The sequence below is a fragment of the Sebastes umbrosus genome, chromosome 8 (genome assembly GCF_015220745.1).
Source record: "Sebastes umbrosus isolate fSebUmb1 chromosome 8, fSebUmb1.pri, whole genome shotgun sequence".
Classification (NCBI taxonomy): domain Eukaryota; kingdom Metazoa; phylum Chordata; class Actinopteri; order Perciformes; family Sebastidae; genus Sebastes; species Sebastes umbrosus.
The window spans coordinates 18348516-18357092 of NC_051276.1; the positions used below are offsets into that span (position 1 = coordinate 18348516).

An 8577-nucleotide genomic window follows, 5' to 3' on the forward strand; every position below is an offset into this window, starting at 1 on the left:
GAATCAATTGGGATACTATGAATAAATATATAAATTTTTATTCTGAAATGTTAATATTGACAGGACGGAGGAGTCTCTGAAAAAGCATTTACACCATCATGCATCATTAAATTACATTTATCTGTAGGAAATACAGGGAACAATTACATACGCCTGATAAATAAATTAAGAAATAATTTACAAAAAAGTTACACACATAACAATTAATGCATCTATAAATTGTCATATCAGCATTTGTCTATATCCATATTTGTATAGGTCAACATCAGCCTAATAAATCATATCAATCTTCAAATGTAACAGTGTGTCTGAGTGCATAATGTACAGTATGTAATACTCTCCAAGAATGTCTGAGTGTTAACGACATCCATATTGTACAGGACCTGATCAGCCCGAACATCTGGGTTCTGTTCTCAGGAAAAACATGCTGCATTTTAGAAGTAATCTCACACTTTGTAGGAGAGATGTGAAACATTTCCCTGCCGATCCGCGTCTGGTCTCTGTGTAAGTCATCTAAAGCGTTATATTATGATTCAGAGCTCCTTATTAATAAGGTTTATAATGAAACTCAGAGGGCAATATCATCGGTAATTATAGTTGCAAGAATTGTACCACTGTACAGTATAATTAGGGGAGCAAAGGTGAGAAAATCACTTTTTAATTAACTGAAATCATATGTCCTCATATTACAAAATATATAAAACAAAGAAATTCAGGATTCTGGGAGAAGTATTTATTTGTACACTCAAATGAGCTTTTGTAATATAAAAAGGTGACGTTCCTCCTCCTAAATTTGAATTTCAGGCAATATTACCTTGATAATTCTACCACTGAAGGAAAGCAGTTTTTGAGTCAAGACCATATATATTAGCGCCCATGTTATATGTAAATTAGGGCTGTCAATCAATTTAAATATTTAATCGCGATAAATCGCAAATTAATTGCACATTTTTTATCTGTTCAAAATGCACCTTAAAGAGAGATTTGTCAAGTATTTAATACTCTTATCAACATGGAAGTGGACAAATATGCTGCTTTATGCAAATGTATGTAGATATGTATATACTGTATATGGAAATCAATTAACAACACAAAACAATGACAAATATTGTCCAGAAACCCTCACAGGTACTGCATTTAGCATAGAAAATATGCTCAAATCATAACATGACAAACTGCAGCCCAACAGACAACAACAGCTGTCAGTGTGTCAGTGTGCTGACTTGACTATGACTTGCCCCAAACTGCATGTGATTATCATAAAGTGAGCATGTCTGTAAAGGGGAGACTCGTGGGTACCCATAGAACCCATTTTCATTCACATATTGTGAGGTCAGAGGTCAAGGGACCCCTTTGAAAATGGCCAAAACTGTTTTTCCTCGCCAAAATTTAGCGTAAGTTTGGAGCATTATTTAGCCTCCTTCGCAACAAGTTAGTATGACATGGTTGATACCAATAGATTCCTTATGTTTTGTGGTTTCATATGATTATCTTCACTCTAAATTTAAAACTGAGCCCTCTACAAACTAAAAATCAAGTTGCGTCAATGCATTAAAGAAATTATTGGCATTAAAACAAATTTGCATTAACTTTGAAAGCCCTATTTGTAAAGATAATGTATTTGGAAATGTTGAACGAGATAAGTCACCTTGGAAATCGCTGTCAAATACCAAGTCTTGCACTTGAATGCTTATTTAAATACAGTCATCTAATTTCTTTTCATCTGTATCGCTTTAAACAAAATGAAAGAAATCACTCTACAATGTGCAGATTTTTGAGTTGGACATTAAATGATCCCACATATCTCATACCCTAAACCCACCTCAGTCATTTCAACTGTTAAATCTTTGGTTAGCTGTAATTCTTGTAGTTTAGAGAAAAGCAAAGAAAAAAAAGTCCTGTCTACTTATCATTAGCTGCTGTGTTCCATAATGGCATGACTCATTTTTCAGTGAAACCATTCCGAGCCTTATTTTCAATAACATGGTTTTTCTGTGCGGTTTGCCCATTAACTGTGTCTGGCCAGCAGTAAATTCACTGTACCATTTCATATATTTCCTTGTCCTTACAGTTCAGCTTCAGAACAGCACCCTGTTGGATCAGACCATACAGAACAGACTCCAATGCAATAACAACAAAGTCAGAAAGGCCTCTGAAACTATAACCGGACATGTAACGACCCCTCGCCGAGCAGTGTCAAACGAGAGGCGCGGCGCTGGTGATTTGCATGTGTCGTGTTTAACCAACAGTATTCTGTCTGTACACCTTTTATGCATTATGGATGAGGCACAAGCTGAACAACAAGCTCTGCCTTTGTTCTGCCTGATGCTCCAGTTACATCATAGGAAAAGCCCCATGGTCCTGTGACTGTGAGACACAGCGCCGCTGGCCGAGCTGCTGATCAGACCTGTTGCTTCTCCACTTTGTTGTACTATCGTGTATATGTGAATATGTAGACACACAGATACACACACTCACTCACGCTTACAGTGGTGCCTGATGAGAAAATCCACACCGACTTTTGTGCTGCATATATGAAACTTTAAAATTAACAACCACACTATACTGTCTCTTAAATTTAATTAACAATAATAAATTATTCCCACAAGACAAACATCCAAATGATATTTTGATATTTAGATGAAAAAAAACAGCTGTTGACTACATATATTATTTAATTATTCTGGCTTGATATCAGCAGATTAATAATTTTGATTAAACTGTCAAAACTGCTAACTGATTTTTACAATCAAAATGCTTTAATGTCATGTATGTCATGTATGTGACAGGTGCCATCGGTGCGCCACCTGCTACATATGAAAAGCACATTTTGCCTGTAGAGGTGCATTCAGGCACTGCCGTGTAATTAAATGTGCTGCCTGCAGGGGAGCTCTGCATCCTTCTCAGCACAGAATGAATTGGTTTACCACATGGGTTAACTGGAGGTATCCCCCATGCAAAGTTAACAAGTTTTTAACACATTATTTTAATTTAGTGGATATCGTATTAACATTTTCATTCAGAAGAATCATTTTATTTCAACAGAAATTAAATATCAGTAACCATTATCCCACGTACAAACATTTCAATTATTCTTATTTCAATTTACTTCCTTTTTTATTTTAATCCCTGACACTGGCACTCCTCCTCCTCCTCCTCCTGTGTCTTATGCTCTACCAAGTGTAATTGCTGGACCTTCTGTCTGTATATCAGGGGCTCAAAGTTCTCTTTGTCTGCACTAGATTGCTTCATGCGAGCGAAGAAAAAAAAAGAAACCCGCTTTCTGCTAATGATTTTTCCTCCTTTTGAATGATTGGAAAGTAATTCCCTATGAACTGCTCCAACACAGGCACAGTTATTTCATTGTTCTTGCTGCCCTTTCTCTAATTGTGCTCATAAAGGAGAGATGCCAATGTTACGCCGGTGTTTCCTGAAAAGGTACAAGAGCCGTGTCTAAAAGTGAAAGTGTTACACTTGCAGAAATGAAATAGATCCCAATTTCCGTGATCAACATGTTAAAGTTTAAATGATATGAATCAAGAACTGTTATACCCCAATGTAAACTTTTTTTTTTTTAATTCAAGTTTTGTTCCTCAGCAGAAAAATGACAGGACTGGTTGTTTGTTCAATGTTTCCGTTTACCTGATCTGTTGGTTTAGACGTTATGTTGCAAGTGGCTTTGACATGAGAGACTGCTGTTTGTTTCCCATTTTCTACAACTGTCAACATTGGTTTCCTTTAACCATGACCGCGATAGTTCCCTAAACTTAAGCGATGAAACAGCGTTCTTTTTAAATTCAAACCACCATCTTTCCCTAACATTAACCAACTATGTTTGGTGACTACACCTAACCAAATCCTAACCATAGTGGTGGCTGTTTAGATAACAGTCATATGATATTTTATGACGTGCGTTTAGAAAGGCACCAACAAATTGATACCAGATCAGAAAACGCTATTGTAGGTCGTTTTGGAAGGCAATTACAATGTATGTGGTCGGTTAGTTTAGAGCAGGGGTGCCAAAACTTTTTTCCCCTGGAGGGCCAAAACTGGAACTTAATGGTGGGCCACAGGCCAAAAGTAAACACCTATTGTATTGTTAAGATGCAAAATGGTGCTAGGATCCCAAGTTCCCCTAATATTATTTTAGCTTTTACATAGTTAACCCCTTAAAACCCACCTGCTGATACAATTGGGCTCATTTCCAGTCATACCCAATTTATGCAATTCCAATACTGTTTTGGGACCCCAACACATCATTTTTAGAATAAGCGAAAATAACAAATTACAGATTTATACTGCATTCCAAAAACTACGTGTGTTTATCATAAAGTGGGCATGTCTGTAAAGGGGAGACTCGTGGGTACCAATAGAACCAATTTTCATTTACATATCTTGATGTCAGAGGTCAAGGGACCCCTTTGAATATGGCCAAGCCAGTTTTTCCTCGCCAAAATGTAGCTTAACTTTGGAGCATTATTTAGCTTCCTTTGCAACAAGCTAACATGACATGGTTGGTAACAATGGATTACTCTTACTTGATAACCAAGCCTGCAACAGCCTCCGAAAGACAGTAAAGTTGGACAGGATCATCAGCGATCCCGTGGGCCTTTTAGTAAAAAAAAAAAATTGCTAAGATCTGGTGGGCCAAATCGAACCTGATGGCGGGCCAACTTTGGCCCACGGGCCCCACTTTGGGCAGTCGTGGTTTAGAGGATATATAATCTATCATCCATCATTTTACTTGTAAGTCATTTTCTATAGCTGTAGTAACAGTGATATTTTTATACTTGATCTTTTGATCACTATTTTACAGATAATGTGTTAGACTGATCTGTATGCCTTATTACATTCAGCTATAGCACAAAAGCCTACAGTCATCACTGTTTCCAATCCCCATAGTAACCATTACACAGCAGAAGTCCCTCCTGCAGCTGTTGACCTCAGCCAATCCCCTTGACAATTAAAGATCACTCAGCATGGCTATGCAACTTCTCCCACACTCTCAACAAGCAGCTGATAGCATCTCACTGTGAAGAAAAGCAAGTGCAGCGGAATATAATGTGTGTCTAAATGAGGCTTTCCCAGCTCTGATGCGCGATAGCGAGGCCTAGCAGCGACCGTCGGCGCGGGCCCCGTGTTAACGCGGCGGAGCTCGGCAGACGAGCGGCAGCGTCTATAAAGCTCTTTGTGCCTCCAGGATCACCCCCGACTCATTCTTATTCAGACATGATCAGAGGGGAGGCAGGCAACTGAGATTAGCTGCAGATCAAAGGAGCTGCCTCGCGCCAGCACTCATGTTTTGTAGATTTAGGCGGCCCCGGCGCACAGGCGTTGTATAGTGGTGGCAGAGCGTCATACTGTTTTTCTGGCCTCGACAGTGCTCAAGGGGGGTAGATGGGAAGAGAGTTTTCATATGGGAGGCTGGACTGCTGCTGGAAATCTTCCAAAATTAAATAATAAAGACAATAGAAGAGAATGAAAAGGAAAAATAAGAGACAAATTACTGTAAGCCATTACAGTGGAACAAACTTGTACTTTCATGCCATTGCAAACTGCTTCCATATCTGCCATATCTTGGTTCTGTGATAATTTGTTTTAAAAATGAAATGCACTCTCTAAACTCAATAGCATCTGGATCAGTGGTGCCCACCAAATAACCATGGAAACTAACTACTACCCTAACTACTGCCATGCTTTCTGTCAGCGGCTGTTACAGAATAAACAAGCAGAATAACCTTCCTATTCATTTATACACAAACACCAGTGGAAACCTCCAAAAGCATTCGGATTTAATTCCTCCAAAAACTAAACAAGCAGTAACCACAAATCTCTTTGTCTCCATCACATTTCAGCAATGTTTCATGACATTGAATGTGTGCCTCTTCCTAACTTTGAACACATTTTGATTTCATCTATATTCACATTTCAGACATTAAACGGTGGAGATAAACAAACACCCTCCCCCCTGCTATTCATGCTGCATAAAAGAACAGCAACAATGAAACTAATAGCAGAGTGTGAAGGTGAAGTGACAGGATGAGGAGAGTTTCAAAGGCGGAGAGGCAAACTGCGTAAGAGCGCTTGCCACCCTACAGAGAGAGAAAACAACGCGCTTCCTCAACTCCGCTGACCATCAAAGCCGTGGAATTCAGGGGCAGAAAAGCTAATAAGTGAGGACTGAGCGGTTCCTGTAAACTGGGTCAAAGTTTCTCAGGTCCTGTCTGTTTGGGTTAATAGCAAGAGAACAGTAAGTCTCCCCAGGTATAAAATAAAGGACATGAGTGCTACTTGTCTAAATACATGTTTTAAATCTGTTCATTTACTCTACTTTAGCTTATTACAGTTCCGTTTGCTCGTAAAAGGGTGCAATTAAAGTGTTTTTATGTTCATTATTAGTGTTAATAGCTGTGTTAAAACCAAAATCAGAATACAAATTTACTTGAAGAATGAGGATATCAAGTTCAGGAATAATATTACTCCTCTTATTTCATCCAAAAGCTACAGTTAAATCAAATGTCGACGGAAAGTGTCCAACAGAGTCATTCACCACTCATTAAAATCAAACAAAGCCTTCGCTTTAGTATGAAATTCCCTTTGGTTGTTTTAGGACACGTGCCCTACAGTAGAGACCCTTTCTAATGTCTCCATTTGGCTTGGAATAAACCCCTCTCTGTTCATTCATTATGACAAAAGTTTTCTCCTTTGTTTCAAAAGTTTGCCCAACATGTCTCACTTAAACACGGCACTGCGTGACACATATTGCTACTGAAGTGTGTGGTTGCCACTTAGGTAGCTACCTTGAGGGAGTGAGTCATTTCTAAAGCAAACAGCATGTTAAGGCCGCGCACTTTTCTCTCGCTGATAATTCCAGATTGTGCAATAAGATGTTCTGAGCAATTACCCTTAAAAGTGCCAGTAACCTAAACTGACTGTGAAGAATTAGAAGCAGAGGAAACAACACAATATAAAGTTCCACTTCAGCGACTGAAACCATTCGTCTTGCCTGAGAGAAATCAAAATGTAGACTTTTAAAAGTTAAACACACACAGTTCCAGGAGCCGCGATAAGTGATTCCCCCAAGTGCTACGCAGAGGTGATTGGCAACAGCTGGGACCTGACTCCTCCTTCAGCTTCTCTGGTGTCTTTCGACTTTGTCAAGAGCAGGAAAAACTCAAAGTAAACACCAATTAAGTGTCTCTTTTGGCCTTGTTCATCGTCTTTTCTGTATCAGGCTACATGACAAAGACATCATTCACTAAATCCACCAAGGCTGTAATGAAACAATTAGGCAACGGCACTTCAAAATAAATTTCAGAACAGTTCAAATTGAGCAGATCAAATATCAAAATTATGCCTTAATCTGTTAAACATGTCATGACCCACTGTGCAGCGTACAGTTTTAAATCCTGACAGGTTTTCCACCGACAGAATGAGATTCAGAGGAGAGGGGGGGAAAAGGAAGGGAAAAAGGTGTACTGTGAAAACTCACCCGTGCCGTTTCTCTGCTTCCCAGGAAGTTACACCCTGCAGCACCAGCTAAGGCCCAGCTCAATCAAAAGATTCAAAAGTTAAAAAAAGAAAGGAAAACAAAGGAGATAGTTGACAAAAAGAAAAAGAAAAAGAAAAAATACCAACAAATTGCCTAAAATAAATGTCCTGCATGTGATAAAGCCAGACCAGCTGGCTTTGAATAGAAACCCCCGATTTGGGTTGTGTGTTTGCCCACGATCGCTGTCTGAACTGAAACCGGGTCTGGTTCTTTCCAACCACCCCCCCCACCCCACTGTCCCAGCTGAATCCACCTGCCCCCATCACTCTGGCGTAAATTTAGCCTTCTGAGGGATCAGTGACACCCACTCCCCCCACCCCAAGCACACACACACACACACACCCTAGACCTTTGTCAGCACTGGCATATATGCCCTGGATTACTGCCCCCCCAAGAATGCTGCCATCTTCACAGTGGCAAAAAAAGACCCCCGCCCCTTCACACATCCACAACTCAAAACTGTATGGACGACATTCTTCCTCTGAAACAGAGCTGTTACATGAGGAGCTAAATAGATATCCATACTTTGCACAAACTTTCAATGGCTGTGTCCAAAATCACTCACTACCGAGTGGACTATATAGTGAGTTCGTCATTTTGTATTGCTGTCTGAATGTCTCGTGAGATTTATTATACCCTCTATAGTGGACTCAAAGTATCCCACAATGCATCGTGAAAAGTAGTGGACAACAATGGTCACTAACCGAGCACTATATACCATTGTAAGGTTTAGAAGTTAATTCATATATTTGAGTTAAGTTACTAAAAATATATTTATAATGTTTACACAGTTAATTATTTACATATTTATGTTTACAAGATTATTATTTACATGTTCAAATATTTACGGCAGCATCTTTAAAATAGTATATAATAGTATATATATAATAATAATATCTTGAATCTGCCTGTAAGTGTCTTCCTGACATTTACCTTAGTCCAGGTCCTTCTGGCCTCTGATTGGTTAGTTCTACGACATGTGAGTTAGGAACAAGGAAGTGGTGGTTGTTGTGAAACTGATGAAG

The 8577-nt window shown here is 39.2% G+C and overlaps 1 protein-coding gene across 12 annotated transcripts in view; it reads right to left on the bottom strand.

Annotated features, from left to right (window-relative positions):
- The window catches only part of mef2cb (myocyte enhancer factor 2cb), a 76432-nt gene extending 68685 nt beyond the window's left edge, over positions 1 to 7747 (bottom strand). For 10 of the 12 annotated variants that reach the window (XM_037778248.1, XM_037778247.1, XM_037778245.1 and 7 more), the window contains exon 1: positions 7493 to 7746. The gene's annotated coding sequence lies outside the window, so the exon portion shown is untranslated. Of the gene's footprint in view, positions 1 to 7492 lie in introns of all 12 variants that reach the window. The other 2 variants (XM_037778238.1, XM_037778235.1) reach the window with 1 other exon arrangement.
- Positions 7748 to 8577: the final 830 nt, after the last annotated feature.